At 41.6% G+C, this 25,165-nt stretch overlaps 1 protein-coding gene across 1 annotated transcript in view; it reads left to right on the top strand.

The window, feature by feature from the left end:
- Positions 1–4,224: 4,224 nt before the first annotated feature.
- LRRC8C (leucine rich repeat containing 8 VRAC subunit C) overlaps positions 4,225–25,165 on the top strand; it is an 80,863-nt gene continuing 59,922 nt past the window's right edge. The window contains exon 1 of the mRNA XM_052637538.1: positions 4,225–4,269. The gene's annotated coding sequence lies outside the window, so the exon portion shown is untranslated. The remainder of the gene's footprint in view (positions 4,270–25,165) is intronic.

Here is a 25,165-nt window from a genome sequence, read left to right as displayed (position 1 = left end):
GATCTTAAAGAATGTGCCCAGCATTGAAAAATCAAGGTTTAAGCAGATACATGTACATAACACATCATTTTAGTATATACAAAAGGGTTGAGGTTTTAGACTGCTGCTGCTGCTGCCAAGTCATGTCCGACTCTGTGCAACCCCATAGACGGCAGCCCACCAGGCTCCCCCGTCCCTGGGATTCTCCAGGCAAGAACACTGGAGTGGGTTGCCATTTCCTTCTCCAATGCATGAAAGTGAAAAGTGAAAGTGAAGTCACTCAGTCGTGTCCGACTCTTCGCGACCCCATGGACTGCAGCCTACCAAGTTCCTCAGTCCATGCAGTTTAATACAAATTATAGTGAAAGAACCAGTACAGGAAATGGAAATATTTTTAAACTTGTTCTTTCAAAATTTATTGCCAGGCTCTCTGCTAGTATTGATATAAAAGTGAATAAAGAAACAGTAGAGAAGCAAAATGTAAAGAGATAAATGGCAGCATGCGACAGTGAAACAGAGATTCAAAAATAAGTTCTATGGGAGCACAAGGAAGAGAGAATTACGCTTGCCCGGAGCCTGCAGAGCTCTACAGAGAAGGTGACTTTTGAAACATGCTTTCAAGGAATGAGATAGCTCAGGCTGCTTTTTATTGTAGCTAATAACAAGATAATGTAATATAATCACCATTTCCATACAATCTACCATGGCAATTGCATATTTTCTTTCTAAGGCTCAGTTCAGTTCAGTTCAGTTCAGTCGCTCAGTCGTGTCCGACTCTTTGCAATCCCATGAATTGCAGCACGCCAGGCCTCCCTGTCCATCAGCTCCCGGAGTTCACTCAAACTGATGTCCACTGGAACCTTAAAAAGAAGGTATTATTCTTCCAATAAAGATATGCGGAATGGGGTTCAAAAATTAAGAAACTCACGATCACATAGCTGGTGAATGGCAGATTCAGGATTTGAGCCCAGATATACATCATTCCAGGCTTCCCAGGAGGCACTAGAGGTAAAGCCTCCACCTGCCAATGCAGGAGACATGAGACATGAGTTTGATCCCAGGCTTGGAAAGATCCCCTGGAGTAGGAAATAGCAACCCACTCCAGTATTCTCACCTGGAGAATCCCATGGACAGAGGAACCTGGTGGGCTACAGTCTGTGGGGGTCACAAAGAGTCAAACACAATTGAAGCAACTTAGCATGCACACACTACATCATTCCAAATTTTGTACCATGGTCATGAGTCGCCCAGAAAGATCTACTTCTGTTCCCTATTGTCAACCAGTATATGGTTAACTTGTAACTATATGGAACTCACCCTGGAAGCCCATCTGGAATGCCAAACTTTGGCCTAAAGACCTGAATATTAAATGAAAGATCAAAATGGTAGCCCTGGCCCACAGGGCCCTCTCTTTTCTCTGAACTTCAACCACATTTAGTTCAAAATGGTTTATACTGAGTCAAGTGCATGCCAGATTCCCTCTCCCATGAACTGTGAACACCTGGAAATCAGGGAATAAACGTAATCCTTCTTAGAGACCCACAGGGTCCAGCAATCACAGAAGCTGGCTGATGGCTAATTCACCTAGTGTTTTACAGAGGGCTTGATAAGTGTGTGTGTTGATTTCAGTTAAGTTGACTGAAGTGAGGTGACTATAGACTTAAGGCTTACGTTCTGTAAAATAAGAAAAGGAGACCTAAGCAGTACAATATAATGAGTTTCAGACTAGTGCCTCTCAGACTTCAGGGTGCATGGAAATCAGCAGACTACACACAGAACTGTCCAGCTCATCCTACTAGAAGCAGGCAGAGTAGACAAAGGTATTGCAATTAATGGGGTGGAGCGGGGAGGGACTCAACTTGCAGGGACTCAAGTCCATCTGCAAGCTTCACCGCTATTTCTGGTCCTTTTGTTCTCTGAGCAATAGTGCAAGTCGCTCACTCTTTGCTACCCCATGGACTGTAGCCCACCAGGCTCCTCTGTCCGTGGGGATTCTCCAGGCGAAAATACTGGAGTGGGTTGCCATGTCCTCCTCTAGGGAAACTTCCCAACCCAGGGATTGAACCCATGTCTCCTGCATTGCAGGTGGATTCTTTACTGTCTCAGCAATGAGTTGTAGTAAATACCACAGCTACCATTTACTAAGTACTTATAAAGTGTTTGGCCCTGTTCTTGGTGATTTAAGTGTGTTATTTAATTCTCACAGCACCCTATAGTACTATAGTCACATTGTTGATGGGGTGGGGGGAAGTAACAGTAATTTCCTTACATTTACACAGGAAAAGCAGGGATTTCTTCCTGGTTCACTTCAGTCCAAAGTCTAGGATTGTGATTCCTTGACACTGGGCAGTGAGGCAGCATTTCAGGGAGGACTAAGCTTGAGTTTAGGGTACTAGTAGCACAAGGAAGATAGAGGTGCAGGCAGAAAGCCTCTGGAGAACAAAGCCCTCCACAGGATATTTGTGCCCTTAGTGCTCATATCGCTGTTTAAATCCAGGTAAGGTATTTAACTTAACTGAGTTAATTAGTTAACTCAGCTAATACCTGGTGGCCTGCAAGATACTCAAAAAAATTTTTTTAATTTTTTTTAGCAAATTGCTAGTCAGCCTTTGTCTTTTCTCTAGGAAACTTCCAGGAATTTTCCCACCTGCTATCTAGGAGGAAGGCCCCACTTTAGAATTAAGTGTTGTTCACTGGGTTAATTAAGGCTAGTGTTAGGGTCATCTCCTAAAGACTAAGAGGGTTGCAGGTTTTCTTCTGTGAAAGACACCCAACAACAGTACTGGAATTGGAAAAAGTGTAGGAATTTGCCAGAGGAGCATGGAAAAATCAGTTAAGACTAAGAAATCAACATTTGACAAATTTTAATTTTGACTTGGAGATAAAAATGGGGCAGAAGGAGAGACGCCTGCTTTCTTAAGGTTTGGGGTGTAAGAACAAACCAACTAGCAAAAAAAAAAAAAAGATTAGCTGTCTATGAATTGCTCTGTTGGCATACACCCCTCTTTTCCTGAATGCCAAGACAAAGCAATAGTTTAATTGTTGGTGCGCTGAGAAAAACTCATATTGGTAAGGCATTCCAGAAGATCTTATATTACTTAGTAATCTTGTCTATACACTTTTCCACTGGGGAGATTTTGTGTACAGGTGACTCAGCTTTCAATAAGGCAGAGTTCGCTTTTCATCCTGAAATTGGGTAGAGAAAGGCGGAGAAGAAAAGCGTGGTTTAGGTCTGTTTAAGACGGGGGGTGGGGGGGAGAAAGAAACCCCCTCCCCCGTACTCTTTAAACAACAGGTGGTTCTGACGAGAAAGATCAACTCCATGCACAGTACGAAACTGCAGGCGGAGCATTCGATTTCAGTCCCCCAGAACCTGGCGCCAGGTTGGCAGGATGCGGGAACAAGGAGGTTCCTAGCGGACAGCAAGCTCAGGTGTCAAGGGAACGGCTCCTGGGCTTTATGGTCCAGGAACACTGGTTTTTGTCTTTGTTCTCTGTCTCAGTGTGCCCCACCACCCCCTCCCACCCTTCTGCTCATCTGTGAGGGGAGCAGGATAATGAGGAAGGATTATCTCCATCCTCCCCAGTCCTTCCGAGGAGTGCCCAGAAGGGCTATTTTTAGTGGTAGCGGCTCCCCTCCAACTTACCCCGGGGTGGAGCCGCGACTGTGGCGCGGCCGCCCAGCGCAGGGAAGCCTCGGGTTAGGGATGGGGAAGGTAGCGGCCCCGGTCCATTCCTCAGGCGCTGGCCGCCAGGTGGGCGTTCCAGAGGCCGGAGCGGCTCCACCGGCAAGCGGCGGGAGATCTTCCTGGGCGCCCTGAAGGAAGTCCTCGGCGGCCGGCGGCGGTCCTCGGCGGCCGGCCTGGGCGCGGGGTGGTCTCCGCGGGGAGGAAGTTCCCGGGCCCGGCGGCCTGCGTCACAGCGGGGCTGGCACCGCGGAGCCGGCGGGCGGGCGGCGCGGCGACCCCGGGGCCGGGCGCTGGGCGGCGCTGGCTGCCGCCGGCCGGGCCGCTCGCGGGGCGGCGCTGGAGGCGGCTCCGTCCGCGGCCGGGGAGGCGGAGGGGAGGAGGGCTGCGGGGCTGGGGCGTTAGCTGCGTCCCGGCTCGGAGCCCGCGAAGAGGACTAGGAGGAAGGCGCCGCCGTGGCCGCGGCCGCAGGGCTTCGGGGCGCGACGAGCCATGAGCAGCCGCCCGGCGGGCGACCCCGCTGCCGCTGGCCGCCGCTGAGCCCAGGCGGGAGACGGCTCGCCGCTCCCCAGCACCGTTCGCCGCCGGCAGCCTCGCGCCCAGAGGTAAGGGCGGGGACCGCCGAGGGATGGGATGGGATGCGATGGGGAGGGACGGCCCGCCGAGGACCGCGGGCTCGGTCCTCTAGGTGTGCTGGAGCCACGACTCGCCCCGCCTCGTTCGCGTCCCTGCCTTCCCCCGGCTCTCGGGCGGGCGGACTGTGGGCTCCTGCCCGGCGTGTGGTCCCTGGAGCCATCCGCTGCCGGAGCTCGGGGACCCGCCAATCCTTACCCCACCCATTCCGCGGCAGCCCAGCGTCGGGGGAGAGACCCCAGCCTGGCGCCAAGCGCAGCGCGGCAGGTTCTGCGGACTTGGGGGGATGGGGCTGGGGGGCCGGGAGAAAACGGGGCCACGCAGGGGGAGGTCGTCGTTCTTTTCAACCTTAAACCTCCCTTAGACCTCAGGGTCTTTACCTACTGGTCTGCTCTTCCCTCACCACCCCCGAGCCCCTGAAGTTGGCACTTTGGGGAGAGAGAGGAATTAGGTCTCCGAAGGGAACGAGAGCGCGATGCCTGCTCCCCAGCAGGACCGGAGGGGAGAGAGGGTTTCGCCGGATCTCGCGGGCCCCAGAAACCAGGTGTCTAGGCCGGCGATTGAGACCAAGACCGCTGCTTTCGACACAAACCCAGGCTCGCTGGTCTTTCCCTTTCCAGCTGGTTCTCGGCGACGACACGGCGAGGGATGGAGTCAGCAACTCAGCGACCTTAGGATGTGCTCTGTAGAAGCTAATTCTTTTCTTCTCTCCCTCTGCCAGTTCTTCCCTCCCCCACCCACGGTATACATCGGATTCTAGTCCCTTCAAAACCTTGCTCTCTACCTAGCTTTGGGTGCCACGGACACCTAGCCCACGTCCCAGGACAGATATTTCAAAGGGTTAAGGCCAAACTTCACTTTCGAATTCTTTTTAAGCATTTTAAACTCGCAGCAAACCGGTTAGGAAACACTTTCAAGTCCCTATCCACCTTAAAGTAAAAAATAAGCCCCCATCAAACCGTGTGAGTGCCAGCAGCGTTGGGCAGAGGGAGATTTGAATGACTATTTCACGCAGACTTATGGGGGAGGAACAGGTAAAGGAAATGGCAAGGCTTATTTTAGTCACACATTTCTTACAAGCTCTCAATCGTGTAAAAAATGTAGCCTTAGCCAACGGTCACATTTCCGGACAGCTATATAGTGGTTTCCTAAGGCATACTGGAGGCTTCTTCATGGACAAGTTATTAAAATGCCGTCCAGATGAGAGATGTAGGCAACTGGCCTTAACGCTCTTGGCACAGTAGGGTACCATCACCTCAGCCGTCAGCTTTATAGTTTTTATTTTTCTTTACATTCTATTTTTAAATGATTTGTGTAAACCCCAAAGGTAAGCCATACTTTACAAAATTTGCTCAGATTCATAAACCTGTGGACATGTGTAACAGATTAAGTGTCTACAGCTCCAATCTGTGATATTTGCCTTCTTGTGACTTGCTTAGATAGGGAAGACCATGGACCTAACCCAGACTGGCTTTACTTTGAAGTGATCAAATACTCTCTTTAGGTCAGATTGTTTGTTTGCTTTTGAGGGAGAGGTGGGGAGCAGCTTTGCAAGGATGGATGCTTTTCATGGTTCACATAACAGATTTGACCACAGATAAGGCCCACTCACCCACCAGCAGTATCAGAGATAGCAAGCATGTTAACAACTTTCTTAGTAATAAAATGATCAAAGCCTTTGTTAACAGTACTAATCTCTTATTTCTCAGATGGACTAGGCACTTCAGGAAATGTGTTTTGAAAAGTGTAAAAAGTATCTAATTTTTACCAATTTGTTAATGACTCTTAATAGTCTGTACTTAAGTTGTAGTCACCCATAACTTCATAGTAAAACCCAAGTTTGAAAAAGAAATAGAGTGGAAATACACACTTATTTTGCCAAGTGTGGTGTTAATAATCTAGTATGGAGCATTACTGTAATACAGGCTGCACTAGATGCCTGACATGCGTGACCTCAAAATCTGACAACAAACCCTTAAGGCAGATGGCCATTCACACATCACAGAAGAGAGAGGCTCAGAGTGTGTGACTTATCCAAGACCCTACAGCTGAGTTAATGTCTGAATGAAGCCAAGCCTCTAGTTGTCTTTTCTTTTTTTAAAATTTATATTGGGGTATAATTGATTTACAGTGTTGTTTTAGTTTCAGGTATACAGCAAAGTGAATCTGTTACACAAATACATATATCCAAATCCTCTAGTCTTAATGATTTACTTTTTTGTTATTCAAAGCTGCCTCTCTCTCTCTCTTTTTTTTTTTCTAAATACATTTATTGTTAACTTACCATAAGGACTGTATGAAGAAATGGGGGATTAAGGAAGTCAGGTCACCTGTTCAGGGTTTTCTGGTATATAGCAGAATTCACATTTGGAATCAGGGCCATCTGTTTCCCAAACCCCTCTTCTTGCCACTGCTGTCTATTAAATGACTGATTTAGAGCTTAACCTAATGAACATTTCACTCCGGCTCATCAGCCATCCTCATTCACATGATAATGATGCCCTCGTGAGCTGCAACACACTCCCAAATACTTTATACTCAATCCCTGGAGTGCTGGCTATGTCTCCAGGCCCAGAATACTCATGAAAGCATATTGTAACCAAGGAGGTATATCCTGATGTATCCTGATGCAGGTATTGTTAATTCACTTAATGTCTCTTAAAATATGAATCATTGTAGACTGGTATGGGGTAAAGGGCATGGCCTCAAGATAGGAAAAGCTGGTACAGATTCTGGCTCTACTGCATAGAACAAGTGCCAACTAATTCACATTATTGAGCTTCTCTGAGCCACAGCTTTCTTATAAGTAAAGCCTACCTAGCTGGATCATGTGTGCATTCAATGTAACAATGCTTACAAAGGACAGCTCCTGAAACCTGTGTGTTGTGTCTTCAGTCACTAAGTCGTGTCCGACTCTCTGCCATCCCATGGACGCAGCACACCAGGCTTCCCTGTCCTTCAGTATCTCCTGGAGTTTGCGGAAACTCATGTCCATTGAGTCAGTAATGCCATCCAACCATCTCATCCTCTGCCACCCCCTTCTCCTGCCCTCAATCTTTCCCAACATCAGGGTCTTTTCCAGTGAGTCAGCTCTTTGCATCAGGTGGCTGAAGTATTGGATCTTCAGCTTAAGCATCAGTCTTTCCAATGACTATTCGGGGTTGATTTCCTTTGGAATTGACTGGTTTGATCTCTTTGCTGTCCAGGAGACTCAAGAGTCTTCTCCAGCACCATAGTTTGAAAGAATCAATTCTTTGACGCTCAGAATTCTTTATGGTTTAACTCTCACATCCATACATTACTAATGGAAAAACCATAGCTTTGAGTATATGGACCTTTATTGGCAAAGTGATGTCTTAACTTGTTAATACACTGTCTACATTTGTCATAGCTTTCCTTCCAAGGAGCAAGCATCCTTTAATTTCATGGTTGCAGTCACCATTCACAGTAATTTTGGAGCCCAAGAAAATAAAATCTGTCATTACCTCTACTTTTTCCCCTTCTATTTGCCATGAAGTGATGGGACAAAGGACTTCCCAGATGGCACCAGTGGTAAAGAATCTGCCTGCCAAGGCAGGAGACGTAAGAGAAGTGAGTTTGATCCCTGGGACAGGAAGATCCCCTGGAGGAGGGCATGGCCACCCACTCTTGTATTCTTGCCTGGAGAATCCCATGGACAGAAGAGTCTGGTGGGCTACAGTCCATAGGATCACAGAGTCAGACACGACTGAAGCGACTTAGCACAGTGGGACAAAATGTGGTCCTGTCACCTAGTAGGTGCATAATAAATGGTAAGAATTACTGTATTCTACCACTGATGGAAATTTCTGCTTAACTTTACATTTGTATATTTTACATGCATATAGCATTTAGTCAGCACTGTCGTTGACTCACTCTTTTATATAAAGGCCTTATCTGCTTTTTAGCATCTTTAACTTTTGAATCACATCCTTGTCTTTGTAGTCTTGACTTATAAACATTTACTCACCTTATGTAGTTTTTCCTTTGCCCTACTCTGCACATTTTTTAGAATATTAATAGCCATCTTTCAATGGGATGGAATTTGTATATCTTGGCAAATGCACTATCCTGTTTTCTGCCTCTGGATATCTCAGAGGCTGATGATATCTCAGAGGCTGATGATATCTGATGATATCTCAGAGGCTGATGATATCTGATGATATCTCAGAGGCTGATATCTCAGCCTTGCTTATTGCTCAGAGCACCATGGCAATCCTAGTATCTCCCCACCACATACCTCACCCTTCGCCGAGTCTCTACCAGCTGATGTTCTACATCTACTTAAAGTGAAAAGTGAAAGTGAAGTTGCTCAGTCGTGTCCGACTCTTTGCAACTCCATGGACTGTAGCATATCAGGCTTCTCCGTCCATGGGATTTTCCAGGCCAGAGTACTGGAATGGGTTGCCATTTCCTTCTCTAGGGGATCTTCCCGACCCAGGGATTGAACCCAGGTCTCCCGCATTGTAGGCAGACACTTTACCCTCTGAGCCACCAGGCCCAACCTAAATGATACCTCCTAGGTGAGCCATAGACCTTCCATTTTTAATCATTTGTCAGTTTACTTATAATTCAGATAACATATCCCCCCTAATGATTTTTACATTTTTTAAGGTTATTTGTCTAGGTAATAACCTACAAAACTGTAAACTCTTTGAAGACAGGGACGTTTTTCTATTTCTTTATATGCTTTGCTTCAAATAAAACATCAGTTCAGTTCAGTCGCTCAGTTGTGTCTAACTCTTTGCAACCCCATGAATCACAGCACACCAGGCCTCCCTGCCCATCACCAACTCCCGGAGTCCACCTAAACTCATGTCCATCAAGTCGGTGATGCCATCCAGCCATCTCATCCTCTGTCGTCCCCTTCTCGTCCTGCCCCCAATCCCTCCCAGCATCAGGGTCTTTTCCAATGAGTCAACTCTTCATGTGAGGTTGCCAAAGTATTGGAGTTTCAGCTTCAGCATCAGTCCTTCCAAAGAACACCCAGGGCTGATCTCCTTTAGGATGGACTAGTTGGATCTCCTTGCAGTTCAAGGGACTCTCAAGAGTTTTCTCCAACACCACAGTTCAAAAGCATCAATTCTTCGGTGCTCATAGTTTCAATTTCCTGCATGAAAGATGAGTCAGATATTCAGAGAGAGATCCTCAGAATAATTAGGAAACACACCCAAGTTATTTGTCTCTGTTACATGAGTAGTGGTACCCTCCTCTTTATTCTGAGACTTGTTCATCCCAGCCTTCTTCACTTCTTTAACTGGCATTACATTTACTGGAAGGCCACAGTTCTTCAAAGCCTTGGCCATTAGGTACCAGGTAAGATAGCTATGTTTCATTGATCAATTGCTGCTGTGGTGGTATAGTAACCTCATTAGGTTGTAAATGTATTGAGTATATCAATAGTATTTGAGTAGTTTGGCATTTTAGATGGGGTAATGACCCCGATGGATTTCTTTAATTAGGATTATAATTTACCTATGGGAAAGAAATGCAGGTTTCCCCCATGATCTGCAAGCAGAGTTCCTCTGAAAATTTATGTAAGCTGAAATAGCATAGAGGGAAGGAACAGTTATCTTAGGACACATCTTACTAACCGATGCACAGAATACATGGAGATAAAGCACAGATGCTCACAGATACTGTTCCAAGTTATGGGGCTTGATGTGGAGATGCTGAGTCTAGTTCCTGGGAAGGAGCTTGGTGGCACCACTGTCCCTGCTGCCCTGGGTGTTCCCTGCCTCTGTATTTCTGCTTGAGGCAAAACCAGTGCTGAACACTAGCTTTGCTTTTTGCCTCTCTTTTTCATAAGCGCAAAAATCCGTTTTGGATTTCTTTCAGTTAGTCAAAACAGGCACCACTATAGGTCTTTCATAAAAGTGAAGTGATGTTAAGGAAACTTTCAAAAAACAGGTATACCTGTACCTGCCTTAGAGAGAATGTTGAGATAATAAGCAAGGAGGATTTCAAACCCTTTGGTTGAAAATAGGACTAATCATGGCACAGTATGGAGGATACAATCAAATTTACTTTCATGAGAGAACAAACCAGTCACTCAACTCTTTGCGACCCCATGAACCGCAGCACACCAGGCCTCCCTGTCCATTACCTACTCCCGGAGTTTACCCAAACTCATGTCCATTGAGTTGGTGATGCCATCCAACTATCTCATCCTCTGTCGTCCCCTTCTCCTCCTGCCCTCAATCTTTCCCAGCATCAGGGTCTTTGCAAAAGAGTCAGCTCTTCTCATCAGGTGGCCAAAGTATTGGGAGTTTCAGCTTCAACATCAGTCCTTCCAATGAACACCCAGGACTAATCTACTTTAGCATGGACTGGTGAATCTCCTTGCAGTCCAAGGGACTCTCAAGAATCTTCTCCAACACCACAGTTCAAAAGCATCAGTTCTTTGGCAATCAGCTTTCTTTATAGGTCAGCTCTCATATCCATACATGACTACTGTAAAAATGACCAGTTCAGTTCAGTTCAGTCGCTCAGTCATGTCCGACTCTTTGCGACCCCATGAATCGCAGCACGCCAGGCCTCCCTGCCCGTCACCAACTCCCAGAGTTCACACAGATTCACATCCGTCGAGTCAGTGATGCCATCCAGCCATCTCATCCTCTGTCATCCCCTTCTCCTCCTGCCCCCAATCCCTCCCAGCATCAAAGTCTTTTCCAATGAGTCAACTCTTCACATAAGGTGGCCAAAGTACTGGAGTTTCAGGTTTAGCATCATTCCTTCCAAAGAAATCCCAGGACTGATCTCCTTCAGAATGGACTGGTTGGATCTCCTTGCAGTCCAACGGACTCTCAAGAGTCTTCTCCAACACCACAGTTCAAAAGTATCAGTTCTTCGGCGCTCAGCCTTCTTCACAGTCCAGCTCTCATATCCATACATGACCACAGGAAAAACCATAGCCTTGACTAGACGGACCTTAGTCGGCAAAGTAATGTCTCTGCTTTTGAATATGCTATCTAGGTTGGTCATAACTTTTCTTCCAAGAAGTAAACGTCTTTTAATTTCATGGCTGCAGTCACCATCTGCAGTGATTTTGGAGCCCAGAAAAATAAAGTCAGCCATCTTTCCACCATTTCCCCTTCTATTTGCCATGAAGTGATGGGACCGGATGCCATGATCTTAGTTTTCTGAATGTTGAGCTTTAAGCCAACTTTTTCACTCTCCTCTTTCACTTTCATCAAGAGGCTCTTTAGTTCTTCTTCACTTTCTGCCATAAGGGTGGTGTCATCTGCATATCTGAGGTTACTGATATTTCTCCCGGCAATCTTGATTCCAGCTTGTGCTTCTTCCAGCCCAGCGTTTCTCATGATGTACTCTACATAGAAGTTAAATAAGCAAGGTGACAATATACAGCCTTGACATACTCCTTTTCCTATTTGGAACCAGTCTGTTGTTCCATGTCCAGTTCTAACTGTTGCTTCCTGACCTGCACACAGGATTCTCAAGAGGCAGGTCAGATGGTCTAGTATTCCCACCTCTTTCAGAATTTTCCACAGTTTATTGTGATCCAGACAGTCGAAGGCTTTGGCACAGTCAATAAAGCAGAAATAGATGTTTTTCTGGAACTCTCTTGCTTTTTTGATGATCCAGCAGATGTTGATATCTGGTTCCTCTGCCTTTTCTAAAACCAGCTTGAGCATCTGGAAGTTCATGGTGCACGTATTGCTGAAGCCTGGCTTGGAGAATTTGACCATTACTTTACTAGCGTGTGAGATGAGTGCAATTGTGAGGTAGTTTGAGCCTTCTTTGGCACTGCATTTCTTTGGGATTGGAATGAAAACTGACCTTTTCCAGTCCTGTGGCCACTGCTGAGTTTTCCGAATTTGCTGGCATATTGAGTGCAGCACTTTCACAGCATCATCTTTCAGGATTTGAAATAGCTCAACTGGAATTCCATCACTTCCACTAGCTTTGTTCACAGTGATGCTTCCTAAGGCCCACTTGACTTCACATTCCAGGATATCTGACTCTAGGTGAGTGATCACACAATCACGATTATCTGAGTCATGAAGATCTTTTTTGTACAGTTCTTCTGTGTATTCTTGCCACCTCTTAATATCTTCTGCTTCTGTTAGAATTATGAGAGAATAATGAGAGAATTAGCGTGGGGAAAAGACCCAGATAGTCTCACCACAAATATCAGAGGTGGAAAAATTTTAAAGGAACAGGTAAAAGAAGTGAAACACTATAATATTACTATACTATGCTATATTCTCTCTCTATATATGTCTGTGTGTGTGTGTATGTATGTATGTATATATATATATCACACTATAGCACCCTAAGACAATAATAACAAATACCATTATTTATTATTAATAATAAGTCTGCTAGATATGGGTCATTCCTGGGTTATAGAAATAGGAAAGAGACTGTGGAGTCAAGATGGGCAAGAGAGGAAACTAGTGTGGCCTCGAATGCCTAGAATAATAACATACGCCCATTCGCTCTCAGCACAGTCACAGAAGAGCAAGAGGGTAATCTCAGAGCTTTATGTAAAGCAGATAGTTTGGCATATATAGTGAAAAACTCCTAAACGTATTAAAAGGTAGAGAATACCTGAACTCTTTTCCAATATCAGGCATGAAATAAAAAAATAGCCTGGGCTACCTACTTAAAAGTGTAACGCACTGTTACAAGTTTAGGGAGTGAATTTAAAATCCTTTTCTGGTGTTAGATCGATTGTCCTTTTAGAATATGATTCTATAGTCTGTGAATGGAAGTCAGTAGAGACATGGTAATATTCAGAAAACGAATACAGTTAAGAAAACAGAAAAAGGCAAAATTCAAGAACCAGTTTTAAGAAAACTGTTATAAAGCTTAGGGAAACAACTGAAAGTGTTCCAGATGACTGGGTATTTGAGGTCAAAGGCATCCAGGAGAACTATAGATTCTTTAAAGAACTCAGAAGAATGAAAGCTCTGTCCTTACTGGAGATGGGTGGGAAGGAAGAGCAAGGAGGAAAGTTATTTTGGCTGAACTCAAACACTGCCCAAAGGCTAGAAGCGCAAGAGAGAGTAATGAAGCTCTTAGGGAAGCATTTCTCAACCTTTAGTTCATGCCTACCCTCCTTCCAGAGATACATATTTTTAGATACATTGTAATGCCACAGATACTGTCTACCCACTTAGGTACTGTGGCCTGTTGGCAGGCTACAACCTGAAGGTTCTTTTACTCTGCCCTGCAGACCCAGTAACCCACTACAGTATTCTTGCCTGGAGAATCCCCACAGACACAGGAGCCTAATGGGCTACGCTCCTTGGGGTCACAAAGAGTTGTACACAACTGAGCAACTAAGCATAGCACACAGCAGACCAAGTGTTTGACAGGGACAAGATTGCCCCCCTATTGAGAGCAAATGGAGGGACGTGATTCTAGATTATGTTTGAAAATCACAAATGAGCCATGTGAAACTAAAAGACATGAAGAACAGTGTATACATACACATTTTTCCTTTATAAGAAATCATATTTCATTGGCTCTTAAGCTCAAATGTATTTGTAAAAATATATCTTCCACTTGTACCAGTTTCATCTTGGCAACATTATTACATTCATTAAGTTATCTTCCAGACCTGCCTCTACCTGCATTCTCTTGTTTCAGGGATGGGAAACCCTCCCCAAACTTTAAATGTGCAACATCTTTTATTTACTAACTTCTGTTATGCTGGGAAGGCTCTGATACTAACCATTCATTCTTGTGATTGTTCAGTTTTAATGAGTATAAATTAGTTTGTCTTTATTAGAGCATTTGCATTTCATGGCAGTTGTTTATTATTATGAAAGACTGTATTCCCTATCAAAGAAATCTTAACTCACAACAAGTAGATATTTGGTAGTGGGGGTGGGACTTCTGAAGTCACTCTTAGCTTTTTCGTGTTTGTTTCCATGCTCTGGTTCCATAGGGATCATACGCCTGGGCTTCTGACATGGAATCTCAGAGCTTTTGGGGTTAGAGGAGCTTGACTTCTTGATATATTGGCTTCTTTTGGCATTTGGAGGCTGTGGGCTTCCCAGGTGGCTCTAGTGGTAAAGAATCCACCTGCCAGTGCAGGAGACACAAAAACTGAGGGTTTGATCCCTGGGTCAAGAAGATCCCCTGGAGAAGGAATAGCGACCCACTCCAGTGTTCTTGCCTGGAGAATTCCGTGGACAGAGGGTGCTGGTGGGCTGTAGTCCATGGGGTTGCAAAGAGTTGGACACCACTGAGCACATACACACACAGCCTTTGCATGCTCCTTCCTCCACCACAACTCATCTTCTTTCAGCTTTTATTTTAACCATATTATTCTTTCCCCCTCTCCTTTCCCATCAAGACTTCAGAAATATCTTTGTTTTCCACATCTTTTCTCTTTGTTTGATTTTTAGAGCTGCACTGAAAGTCCCATGAGGGCAGAGGCCATTTGGCCATATTGGTCTTGTTCATTTCTGTATCCACAGCACCTGCGCAGTGACTGGAACAGAGCTGCTCAAGAAACAGTTGTGGAATAAACACTTAATGATACATTTTGCACTAAAGTTTCTAACCTGCCATCTTACAGTATATCCCTTTCTGTTATTTTAAATTCTAGAAATGAAATTTAAGAGTGCAATTATAAGTTACTCTTCTTAATAGGGTCGTGACATATGTACACAGAAATATTTATATATGTCATTGGAAATTTGGAGTATTATATAAAACATGAAGCCAGAACATCAAAACAAATCCTAAATAAAAGGCACTGCATAAGCTAAATAGATGAAAACTCATGGGTCCAGTAATCAATACAAATTACTAACTACTCTTTCTCGAATACCTTAGGAATGTATTAAAATTAGAAACAGATTCAAATATCTTTTTTTAAATAGGAATGGTATAACCTGTAAATCCAGCTTCTGGAAAAATATTTTGGGGGTCATTTAGCTAATAACACCTTGATTTTTAAAAATAACTGTGAGAATAGCTTCATTAGGAAAACACCTTCAAGCTAATTTATATTATGTGCCCTGAAATTAGCAAGGTCCAGGATAATTTCACATCAGCAAAGTTAGGAAATACTATATATGGCGCACAAAAATACCTTTCTAGTTAATGCACAGCTATGTAGATCCCTGTAACCAGAAAATGGTGAAAGTTGAGGAGCTAGCACTAGGGGTGTATCTAGGGTTTGGATCTTTGTTGAGTGTTTAAGCATTTTATCTAAGGAGCTGATGGTATAACGTGTATCTTATATTTCTGTATGTGGCCCCATGGTGCATAATGTAGTGTTGAAGCAAGAGTTGGAAATGAGCTTGGCAAAATAAAATAAAAATGAAGGAAACAGTCAAAACTGAGCACTGATATTCACTTAAGGAAAGTATAGGATTGTACCTTGAGAAAAAAGAAATAAACCAAACATAAAATATACTAGACTTCTATTTGTTTTGTTGTGTTCATTTCTATATCACCAGTATTTAGAATAGCAACTAATACGCTCGCAAAGGATCACTAAATATTTGTTGAATGAATAAATGAATGAACTGCAAGATGGACAGACTAACTGCATGCCATTAGGGCAAAAGTAAAGTTAATCCTGTGGAGATGGTAATGGATAACTAGTAGACTGAAGAAACTGTTAGAAAACACTTTTTGGACAACTCATTTTTGAATCTGTGTTACAGTTTTATTTTAGTCTTCCATGTAAAAGACTTCGGGTAGGTCAGAAGTAGTTTAAAAATTCGTCCTGACCTGGGACATTTTATAAGCATAGTGGATGGTTAGATATTATTGTTAGGCTAGATAAAAAATGTGGGTTCAAGGTCATTGGATTTTTGCCTAACAGTTGACAGTTAACTGATTAGCTCTTTAGCTGGTTTCCAGAGACAAGTCTTCTCCCCCTTTAGCATTATACTGTATTTTGTAGGAGACTAGCCAGTACAATAAGGATGAAAAAAATTGAGGACATAAAGATTGGAAAGGAAGAAGTAAAAGTATGTCTACTTACAGACTTGGTGTTTGAAATTAGGATTCCACATCCCAAGGAATCTACAAACAACAGCTAAAGATAAATGCCACAGTCATCTCTAATTAAGATGTGTATATTTAAAATTTAGAGACAAAGTCTTTGAAATAAATCTGTTGTCAGTAACTTCCAGTCAGCCCTTGTACCTGAACTTGAAGATGATTTTACTTATCCTGAAAGGGTATCTAATAACATAATCACATTAATAACATTTTATTTAACTTGTTTACTTAACAGCTCTCCCCATAATGTGACTGCAATAAACAGAACAGCCTACTGTTGCCCTAATTAAGGAATTTAAGGAGCAAATCAATTAAAACTAATTATTTCCAGCATCTCTTTTACTTTTGAGTACCACATCCTGGATTATAGGAGAGGGAGCACACCTTTGGTGTTATCTAGAGGCTGTCTAGGAGAAGGCAATGGCACCCCACTCCAGTACCCTTGCCTGAAAAATCCCATGGACCGAGGAGCCTGGTAGGCTGCAGTCCATGGGGTCGCGAAGAGTCGGACACGACTGAGCGACTTCACTTTCAGTTTTCACTTTCATGCATTGGAGAAGGAAATGGCAACCCACTCCAGTGTTCCTGCCTGGAGAATCCCAGGGATGGGGGAGCCTGGTGGGCTGCCGTCTATGGGGTCGCACAGAGTCAGACGCACAGAGTCAGACACGACTGAAGCAACTTAGTAGCAGCAGCAGCAGAGGCTAGCTAATGTGTCTCAAGCATGTTTTGAATATTACCAAAAAATTGCTCCTTTTTTATTGCTCCAAATTAGAAACAATGTTAAACCAACATTTTTAAATGTTGTCAGATAAGAATACAGATGCCCAGTGCTAAGAGAAGGCCATATGGGTCACTGGCTTATTAACTACAATTAAGAAAGTGTTTAAGAAATCTCAGAATTTTAATTTCTTTAGAGTCCAGGAATCTCTTATTGTTCTGCTTGTTTGCTTTTAGTTATTTATGATTTTGAAATTTCAAAAAGCAGCCCCAAAGCAGGAAAGCTAATTGCCCCTTCTGAAAGAACACATTTGGTTTGAGTGAGGAAAAAATATCTTTTGTCAATTAGGTAGAATATATGGTAAATAAATAATTTTACATCTTCATATTGGGAAAAGTTTTTTCTGAGTTACCAGTTACCTATTCTATTAAGCTAATTAAAAACAGTTAATTTTATTTCAGTGTATTATTTATCATGTAAATCACATAAGCTAAACAATGGTGGATGACAGTATTTAAAGTGTTACACTTCAGTTCTTAAGATAAAATAAATTTTACAAAGCATGTTATAATCATAGTATTATTATTTAAATGTTATAAAGAACAAATTATATTTATGTATAGATATTATACATAGGTTAAAACTATCATATATTATTTGCCAAAGGTTGTTCATTAATTAATTATTAGTCCTAAGTCTTCATATTGTCTTTAATTAGTTTATACTGCCATTTAAAAATGATATAATCACAGTTCATATTAGAATGTATCAGAGAAATATGACATTTCATGGTTTCACATTGCTATAGGAGTACAAACAACAACCATTAAATAAACTGGCACTAATTATAATTCAATGTTGCTGAACATATGTACAAAGACATAAATTTTTAGTGTAAATAATGATCTGGGGAGCTGTCTCTCAGAACTGTCTGAGATGCTGTGTTCTCAGTTTTATATGCCAAATAAAACATAATTCTCAGCAACAACAACAAAAATGATCTGACCATGGCTTCCCTGGTGGCTCAGACGGTAAAGAATCTGCCAGCAATGTGAGAAACCCAGGTTCGAGCCCTAGGCTGGGAAGATAGATCTCCTGGAGAAAGGAATGGCAGTCTACTCCAGTATTCTTGCCTAGAGAATTCCATGGGCAGAGGAGTTTTGCGGACTACAGTCCATGGGGTCGCAAAGAGTTGGACATGACTGAGTGACTAACAATTTCAGTTTCACTTTCATGAGACAAATACAAAGAAGTTAGTAACTTCCAGTTATACAAGCATCCTATCAGAGAACAGGTCAGTCATGCAGGAACTAAAGTACATTTTAACAGCTTTATTGAGATATAACCCACCTTCTATAACACTTATTATTTTTAAGTATATAATTCAGTGGTTTTTAGAATACTTACAGAATTGTACAACCATTACCATAGTCTGTCTTAGAACATTTTCATCACCTCCCCAAAAAGTCTGTACCCATAAACTATCACTCCCCAACATATCTCCATTTCTTCTCCCAAGCTCTAGGCAGCTGTCTATCCTCAGTCTCTATAGATTTGCTTGTAGAAATTTCAGTAAATGATATCATGTTATATATAATCTTTTGTGACTGGCTTCTTTCACTTAGCATATATTTAAGATTCATCTGAGTTGTAGCCTGTATCAGTACAACATTCCTTTTAATTACCAAATAATATTCCATTATAGGGGTATACCATATTTTCTTTTTCCATTCTTCAATTAATGGGCATTCATTCATGTTGCTTCCACTTTGAGGCTGTGAGGAGTAAGGCTCCTATGAACACTCATACAAGTTTTTGTGTGGATACATGTTTTGATTTCTGTTAGGTAGATCTGTGTAGAGGTGGAATTGCTGGGTTATCTGGTGTCTCTGTGTTTAACACTATGGTATAATTGAGGTATAATTTTTTCATGATCTCCCAATCTCGAATAAAATTGGGGCTAAGACTTTTAACTGTCTTTTAGTGAAATTTAAGAAAATAGTTAAATTTGTCCTGAGTACTCATTATCAGGAATATCAATTGAACTTTGAATTTTATGTAATTCAGTGCAGAGTACTATAAAGCTTGCTAAATCTCTTTGAATTAAACATTCTGATTGAGAAATATAGAAAGAGCTGTTGAAGGGTGACCAGAAAGCTATTTGCATAGGTTTTAGTTCCTCATCCTTACTGACAATTCCACCCATTACCTCCAAACTTCCTTTTTGTGCATTTTTCTTCTTTTTGTTGTAAGATAGTGGTGAATATTTTTTGTGTTTCCTTATTCTAGGTATATATGTTTATTGCCTCCTGCTTGGGATATGTGAATTCATTTTAGTCTTTACAGTCTTGTTAATTTCCCTCTGGAAAGAGGGAAAGGCACTTTTAAAAGTAAAACACCTTTCCTTGGCTAACATTCTTTCAGGCACTACTCTTTTTGCCCAGGAGAGTGAGAGAGGGGCTGTCTTCTTAAATTGTAGATTCTATCTTTTTTTTATCTATTTGAACTATTCTTTTAATCCACTGTCAGACCAATTCCTGACAGAAATTTCCCTTTACTCTTTACTACACAGCCTTATGAAATCACCCAAGCAGATTTCCCCTTCTCCCTTTATTTCAACATGAATCTATTTAAGGAGGTGTTTTTCTAGGGGAAAAAAGGACAAACTCTGACCACTTAACCTTCATTCTTAGAGATATTCAAAGCAAGGGAAAATGTATAGTTGTAGTAAGTGGCCAAAGAATTCACTGACCACAAAATAAACAAACAAACAAAAAAACAGATCACTGTAAATAACTATAGGAACAGGCAAATATACAAAACAACCTCTGAACCAATTCCCGCATACAGTGTTTTAACTGTTAGACGAATGTGAATACAAGTGCAAACATACACAAACAAACCCACTGTAAGAAAACACAAGACTTCTGTGAATGTTGTCAAGGGATAATTTTTAAAAAGTTAAACATGCCTTGATGAATATAGAATGAACCTGTCAAAGATTTATTCAACTCCTTATTGAGGGAGCTGATAAGATGGCAAAGCATTTAGTTTAAAGAGCATTCCAGGAACTGTTTGAAAAAGGAATGTTAGAATAACATTACTAGGTTAGATACAAAACTAGGTAATGTCCTTCAGGGCAGTAAAAAAACATATGTTTTGGGTTTTCTTTTCTACCGAACAAAAATCTACAAGTCTGGGATGTAATTAGTAGTAATTAGCAAGTCAAACAAAATATATTTCCCTAAATTATTCATGGGTAGGCCAGTTAAACAGTTCTGCAGTATAATAATAAAAGGATATCTGCCCTCTTTTTTCCTCACTTCCAAGTTTTAGATACTTTTTCCCCCCTAAAAATGCATACTTGTTCATCCTAAGCTTCCTTTTGAAGGGCTTTTGTTTTCCTTAGTATTATAACAGAGATTTGGCTGTGGAATGTGTCAAATTCAAAACACTGGTCATTGAAATTCTCAAATTTAAAATATGGCATGGAAACTTTGGATTCTACATTTGACTCCATCTCTTGGGAGTCCTTTACGTCACTCAAATATCAAAATACCTCTCTGATCTCATCTTGGGGAGGAGTTCTTTAACTCCAACCCCAAGTTTAACCAATTCTTATGGTCCAGACTGCTCTCCAAGCTCTCAATTCAGATAGTAAATCATTGTAAACCCAGTGGAACAAGAGTCCTTTCAGGTAGCCACCAGACTTTGACATTCAAGAGATAAAATTGCTGTAGATCAGCAAAAAAATACTCCAGGCTCAGGAAGAGAAGCAAGGGATCTCAGTAGTGTACATGCCATGAAGTTCCTTGATCCAGTGGCTGCTGTTTTACAATGAGTACATCTCCATGGGACCTCCAAGAACCCTGACAACAAAAATCAGCAAACTATGGGCCGTGTAGCTTGAGTCTGCAACCTGTTTTTGTATGGCCTGCTTGCTGAGATTGGTTTTTACATTTTTGGAGGGTTGTTTAAAGAAATTTTAAAGAATATGTAACATAGACCAGATGTGATATATAAGGCCTAAATATTTACTACCTCTCTATCTGTAAAGCTTCCCTGGTGGCTCAGATGGTAAAGAATCTGCCTGCAATGTGGGAGACCTGGGTTCAATCCCTGGGTTAGGAAGATCTCCTGGAGAAGGGAACGGCTACCCACTCCAGTACTCTGACCTGGAGAATTCCGTGAACAGAGGAGCCTGGTAGGCTACAGTCCATGGGGGTGGCAAAGAGTCAGACAGGGCTGAGCAACGGGACTTTCACTTTCACTTTCCCTCTGTAGAGTAAGTTTACTGAAGCCTGCATTAAAAAAAAAAAAAGATAATTTTGTTGTTAGCATGTATCGAAGAATTGCAATAGATTCCCTGGTGTTTTTTGTTTTTTTTTTTAAAGCTCTCTAGTAGGCTAATTCAAAGCTTTGCTCTTCCTAGGGACATTTTATAGGAAAAGAGAATGGTTAGAGAAGTGTTAGATTCAACATCAAAAGAAAGTAGTATTTGGTTAAAGGCTACTAAACTCTTGGTTAATGACTTATCACTGGTATTTTTTTAAAAACGCTCTCTAGTAGGCTGATTCAAAGATTTGCTCTTTGTAGGGATATTTTATAGGAAAAGAGAATGGTTAGAAAAGTGTTAGATTCAACATCAGAAAAAAAAATAATATTTGGTTAAAGGCTACTAAACTCGTGGTTGACAATTTATCAACTGCTTGGGTTGGTAACTAATCTCCCAGAATATCTTAATGTCATTAAAGTTTATTAGAATAATTTAATTAAGCATTGTATCAGGAATATTAATTTCTTTTTGGGAGGAGGTTGGAAGTTATATTACACAAACAGATTTGACACACTTTTTCATTTATAAGGCAATGTATTAGTATATATTAAAAACATACAATGGGTTACAATAAAACTAGACTCTAGGATTCTTTTGATACCACATTATTAATATTACAATTTAGGACTACACAAATAGGAAGATGAAAAACTTGGAAAAGAGTCAAAAGACCATCACAAAGAGGATTAGAAGATTGGAAAAGCGATATCTATGTGGAAAAAATGAAAGGACCTGGGATATTTCAGCCAAAATGAGGAATACAAGGAGAAATTAAATAATTACTTCCAGTGGTATAAAGGGATCTTCAGTTGAACCTAAAGAGTGATTGTATATCTCTTTTGAAAAGAGATAGAAGCTTAACTTTCACCATAAGAATTTAAAAAGAATTTGCTGACACCAAGTCATCAGACTTGCCACAAATTTTCATAGAGGCTGTGTCTTTGTTTAAAAACTGAACAGAGTTGGGGCTCTCTGTCCTGCGTTGAGTATGTTCTTGCCTGAAGGTATAGACAGATAATCCCTTGAGATCAGCCATGTGTTTTGAAGACCATACTGGGTGCAAACCACCAGCTAATCTGCTCTCCATTGAGGAAATTAAAGACCAGACACTATCTTTCTTAACATACTCTGTAACAGATGTGGTAGGGTAAACAAATATCTGTGTGGCAAAGATAAGGGGTAGTACTGCCATAGAAGAACAGGGAAATATTCACAAGTATTTAAATATCTGGAAAGAGAAACAATAAAACGATGGCTCATAAGGCAGAGACCTGGAGGAAGGGAGGGAGCCACCCATATCTGAGGAGAGAGAGAGCCAGGAAACGGAACAGCAAACACAAAAGCGTATCCTTGGCCTGATGGGCCAACAGCAAGGAAGCCAGTGTGGATGGAAGGCACTGGGGAAAGTAGTAGCTATTAGGAGAGGAGGCTGTGGGCTCATGGAGTGTGTGTCCTCCTCTCCTGTGAGTGCAGTGAGGGGCCATTAGAGGGTTCTGAGCAACTGAGGGTCAAACTATGACTTGAGTTTTATTTCACTTATTTATTATATGTATTTATTTATTTGATTGTGTCACATCTTCCTTGCAGCTTGCGGGATCTTGGTTGGAATTCGTGGGCTTCTCTCTGGTTGTGGTGTGCAGGTTCTAGAGTGCAAGTGCTCAGTAGTTGAGGCACACAGACTTTGTTGTTCTGTGGCACATGGGATCTTAGTTCCCTGACCAAAGATCAAACCCACATACCCTGCATTGGAAGAGCATTCTTAACCATTGGACCACAGGGTAGTCCTGTATGACTTGAGTTTTAAAAGGATCACTCTGGTTGCTGTATAGAGAAGCCATTAGCCAGTGGCTTCAGTGCTTTTGTAATCTTAAAGTATTGTTGAAGACTCCCAAAGAGCTTTACATTGGTTATACCTCTAAATATTTACCTTATTGGGCTCCCCTGGTAATTCAGACAGTAAAGAATCTGCCTGCAATGCAGGAGACCCAAGTTTGATCCCTGGGTTGGGAGGATCCCCTGGAGAAGTGAATGGCTACCCATTCAAGTATTCTTGCCTGGAAAAGTCCATGGATAGAGAAGCCTGGCGGGCTATAGTCCATGGGATGACAAAGAGAAATTTAAAACTGTTAAGTATTTAACTTATTTTAAAATAACAAGAAAACATGTTAAACACATAATGTATTTTTATGAAAATAACTGCATTTTCCCCCAAAGAAAGACAATGTCATTGTCTTATATTGTTACACGTGTCTTTAATGCCTGGCATTCAGTATATTCACTGGCATAATATAGCCTCAAGAAAACTCTTTACACTCACCAGAGAGTGTGACTTAAGAAGGCAAATCACGTGTAGTATTCGTACAGGAATAGTTTTGACCTCACTGACTTTCTAAAAAGGTACATGTTGAGGAAAAATAAAGTGGTACAGACTAGACAGTAGGAGAAGAGGATGGAAACATGGAGACTGCTGCAAAAAACCACAGAAGACATACTGTGGTTGGGACTATAACTGGCAGGGTAATTAATGAGAAATGGTCAGATTCTGGATATAGTTTAAAAGTTGAACCATTAGGCTTTGCTGACAGAATACACCTGGGTGCAAGATGAAGAAGTCAAAATTAGCTTCAAGGTTTTAAACCAGGGGAACCGTAATGTAGAAGATTGTGGGGACAGCAGATTTAGAGTTGAAGTGAATTCTGTTTTGGACTTACTTATTTTTAAATGCCTATTCAACATCCAATTGTAAATGTCAAGTTACCAGCTGGATATATGTCGAGTTCAAGAGAGAAACTTTTTATCGCCTTTACATCCCTCAGTACTTTTAAAAGAAAGGATGCATAAAGCTGAGTTTTCTGAGCTTTTCAGTATCTGAAATATATTACTTATTCTGCTTTCAGATTTGAAAGTTAGTTTGGCTGGATGTTGAACTCCAGCTTGACAACAACTTTCACTAAGAATTTCAAATGTGTCAAAGAGGACACCGCAATTTGGGAGTACTTTTAGGCATATTCCATGAATGGTAGATATAGAAAAACATGCAGTAAATAGAATTTTTAGAATCCAGAAGCTTCCTAGGAGAGAAGCCTAACTAATATTTTAATTAAATAATGAGGTTGATAACTGTTATATTACTGCCAAGAACTTCTCCAAGTGTGCATGCTTTAAACAGACTGCCACAGAGTTAGATTTCAAGCCTAGGTCTTTCTGGCTTGAAAATTTGCATTGTAGCCATTGCATTATTTTGAAAATGGTGAATGAAGATAACTTACTTCCATTTTTACTTTTTAATGTGGCTGCTTATGACTAAACTTAGATTTCTCAGAATATAGATGTTCAGTGAGGTAGTATATACCCATAAAATAATAATATTAATACTTTTATTAGTTTTACTGTTGGCATATATTGCTTTGGACTAAGGATTTTATAATCAGCCTTAATGTGTGAAAATGAAATCATTTCATAGAGAAGAGAATTTGTACAAATTGCCCTGAAGTTTTATGTTAAAATACTATTGATAACTTGTCAGTGCCACAAGAAGGAACATACCCCACCTTTATGAATGGTCTGCCTGGTAAGCTCAGTCAGCAGTGGTCAGAGTGGTTTAGAGGAAAGATACTTAGTATGATGACAGTCTGTTCCTGCAGAATTTTCAGGAGACCTCTGCTTCACTAGGGGCTTCCCGGGTGACTCAGCAGTAAAGACTCTGCCTGCCAGTGCAGGAGATGCACATCTGATCCCTGGGTTGGGAGATCCCCTGGAAAAAGAAATGGCAACCTGCTCCACTATTCTTACCTGG

The sequence above is a fragment of the Budorcas taxicolor genome, chromosome 3 (genome assembly GCF_023091745.1).
Source record: "Budorcas taxicolor isolate Tak-1 chromosome 3, Takin1.1, whole genome shotgun sequence".
Taxonomy (NCBI): Eukaryota; Metazoa; Chordata; class Mammalia; order Artiodactyla; family Bovidae; genus Budorcas; species Budorcas taxicolor.
This window is presented reverse-complemented; position numbering and strand designations above follow the sequence as displayed.